Source organism: Olea europaea, chromosome 23 (genome assembly GCF_002742605.1).
Source record: "Olea europaea var. sylvestris chromosome 23, O_europaea_v1, whole genome shotgun sequence".
NCBI classification, from domain to species: domain Eukaryota; kingdom Viridiplantae; phylum Streptophyta; class Magnoliopsida; order Lamiales; family Oleaceae; genus Olea; species Olea europaea.
Genome location: NC_036259.1, coordinates 8,731,073 through 8,734,457, shown reverse-complemented (window position 1 = coordinate 8,734,457; position 3,385 = coordinate 8,731,073). Strand labels below are relative to the sequence as shown.

The 3,385-nt window shown below is 31.7% G+C and overlaps 1 long non-coding RNA gene across 1 annotated transcript; it reads left to right on the top strand.

Moving 5' to 3' along the window:
• The first annotated feature begins 478 nt into the window (after positions 1-478).
• Positions 479-633, top strand: LOC111372309. Its single transcript, XR_002698741.1, has 2 exons — positions 479-512; positions 583-633. It is a non-coding gene; the product is annotated as an uncharacterized LOC111372309 (long non-coding RNA).
• The last annotated feature ends 2,752 nt before the right edge of the window (positions 634-3,385 follow it).

The window sequence follows — 3,385 nt, the reverse complement described above, 5'->3', positions numbered from 1 at the left end:
ATGGAATAAGATGACATATCATGGTGAAGTAAGTTCCCAGATGGTATATATAATAATTTTTATTAGTAAATTCAAGTAAAATATTTCTTGTTTTTCTTACTTGTTTAATATAGTCATCTAATTAAGGCTATAAAAAGTTAAAACGAGCTAAAAAAAGCTTTAAATGTTGCTGCGACAAGAGAAGATAATGAAAGGATAAGAATATCATAATGAGGTTCTAATTCTGTTTCAAACATACAAGTAAATGATGTGCAACATGATGTAGAACTGTTGTCTAATAGTGTTAGTACTACTGAAAAAGGAAAGAAGGAAAGGGGTCGAGCAAAATTGAATTATTTCAACAAAGGAAAAGGCAAGAAGTTATCAGTAGAGTTTAATGAAAGAGGGCAGCCAATTTGTAAAGGTTCAACAAAGTTATCATCATTTCTTGGGACCACAGCCAGAAAACTTATACCAATTACTTGGAAAAATTGGAAAGATATTTTCTTGATGACATATGGGAGCATGTGCAGGTACTATAAACTTTGCGTCTCTTGTATAATTTAATTTAAATTACTATTAATATTGTGTGCTTTGATGCAGCAAAAGTTTGATGTTGATACTTGTCATAGAAAATACATCATGCAAAAAATGGAAAAGAACTGGCGAGATCATCGATTTAATGTGCTTAAAGCAATCTATGATAGAGGAAAAACAATTGGCATGACACGAGCTGCTGCTTTGCTCAAGCCCGATAATGTTGAATCAATGAAAGAATGACAAGCATTTGTCAAAGAATGCAATTCTCAACCATATAAGGTAAACTTTCATTACTTTTTCCTAAATTGCTTACTACATTTGCTCTATATTCCTAATAAAAGTTATTCTTACAAAGTACTAATTGATGTTGTAGGAAAAGAGTGAAAGATTCAGAAAGATGAGAGCAGGTCAAGCCCTAACGCATTCAACAAGTACAAAGGGCTTTGCTCATTTAGAAGCAGAAATGGTAAAAATTTGTTAAATTAAAAGTTAAATTTGCTTGAAAAATTATAAACACTTATGCTATCACATATATGAAATAAGTAAAATGCAGCATGCTGAAAGTAAAGATACAGATTCCATAATGAGAGATGATGTTTATATTCGAGGACATACGCGGAAAAATGGTGAACCTATTAATGAATCAGTTGGGAAACATTGCTTTTAGTGACTTTTGGTCATTCAGAGTTTATATTTATAATTTTTGCCCATTAATTTATTTCCTTGTATCAGAACAAAATAAAAGCATGTTCAGAGACGGTTACCTCCCCAAGCCAACACTCCCTTAAAGACGATGGTGTTCATAGAGTACTTGGTCCAGAATCGAGAATCGGTAAGAGGTCTAGGTTTCGGTGCAACTCCTTGAAAGTTGAATGCTTTGGTGCACAATCATAACTTGCAAACTCAAGTCCAAGAGTTGAGAGATGAAATTAAAGAATTAAAAGCTTTGTTTCAAATGAAGAGTAAGAGTGATGAACAAGAAGATAATGTAAGTGGAAAACTAGAATTAATGAATGTTATTCTAAATTATATATAATTTCTATATTCAAAATAATAAATTGTACAATTGGATATAAATTTTACAAATTAGGGACAGAAGCTTGGATGGTTCAAATAACCTTCAAAGTAGGAAATGAAAATTGTTATCTTGGTCTGGGAAAGCTCATGTTGTTGCAAAAGGTGAAATTGCATCAACAAATGCAAGTGATTTAGTGCATCATGTATCACTTGGTAATGAATATTGGAGAATTTAGGTTAATGAAGTGATTGATAATGTTAGCTTATATTGTCCTACACATGAGCTTTTTCTTCTTGAAGATGCATTAGGAAGTACAATAACATGGCCAATTAGGTACATCTTTGCTGTAATCACAACGAAGGTATGCTTAACTTCTTTTCTATTTTAACGCAATGCATTAGGCAAGTAATGTTACAATTTAGGTCCTCGCATTCCTATTTTTGTGGGCCTTAACATTTTTAACTATCCATTAATTACTATTGAGAGGAATTTGATCACTGACATCTGATGAAATTTCAGGTGCAGGCAGTTTACAAATGAGTATTGCTGAAGTCTCTCCCAGATCGAGCTTCGCAATGTGACATTCTTCGCGGAGTCCGAGTCTTACCGTAACCATGCTTTCCATGCTTGTGATATTTAGAGAAAGAAGCATTTAGTTATCAATCAAGTTCTCATGTGGTTGGAAAGCATTATTTTGTTTGTAAAATAACTTATTTGTGTTGGTTGAACTTACTTGGTACATTTTATTTATATGATAAATGTTTGGGTTAATTTTTTCCATCTAAGCTTATAATAATTAATTAGCTTAATGTTGTTTATCATGCTAGCTTGTATTCAAAAATATTTTAATTTTCATCTTAGTTGAGTTGTAATTGGATTTGTGTAATTATTTTAGGTGCTAGTAATCAAATAAATAAACATAATGTTAAAAATTAAATTAACATTTAGCACGCGTAAATGCTAACAGGGTTACCTTTCACGGCGTGTGACTGCACCCCCGTTAAAAGTAAAATCTCACATTTATAGCGGGCGTAAAGGTAAAACATTCGTATTTACGGTGTGTACCTGCACGTTGTAAAAAAATCGTATAACTAATAACGGTGTCTGTAAAAGGTGTAATTGTATGCCGTAAAAAGTGGACACTTTTTACGACATTGCTTTATATGGCGTGCAGGCCGCACGCCGTAAAAAGCCCCTTTTGTTGTAGTTAAACACTTGGAAATGGAGATAGTAGACAAGTCAGATGAGTAGGGTTTGATTAAATTGATCGTATGAACTTTATTGTGATTTTGCATCGACGAAAGTTCTATTCCATTTAGAATGCAAGAACACCACAGCAAGAATACAATAGGGTTTGTGGAATTTCTTTCTTCTTCTTCTTCCTTTTTTTTTTTTTGTGGAAATGTATTGGTGTTTTAGGTACTTCAAAATTTTAGGGTTTGTGGAATTTCTTTCTTCTTCTTCTTCCTTTTTTTTTTTTTGTGGAAATGTATTGGTGTTTTAGGTACTTCAAAATTTTAGGGTTTGTGGAATTTCTTTCTTCTTCTTCTTCCTTTTTTTTTTTTTGTGGAAATGTATTGGTGTTTTAGGTACTTCAAAATTTTAGATTTGATTTTGTGTGGATATTGTTACATTATGGAGTATATTAATAATCATTATTAGAGTTGTTTGATATTGTTATCTTTTATTTTGTTTTGTGGTTGATTTATATAAATTGCTTTACAAATAAAAAAATACAAAATTAAAAAAAAATGTAAAATAACCTATGCAATGGTCAACTGCAAAAAGCAAGATTGTAATCATAGACAACGGGCAAAAAATGTTGTCAAAAGGTTATTGGAAACACTG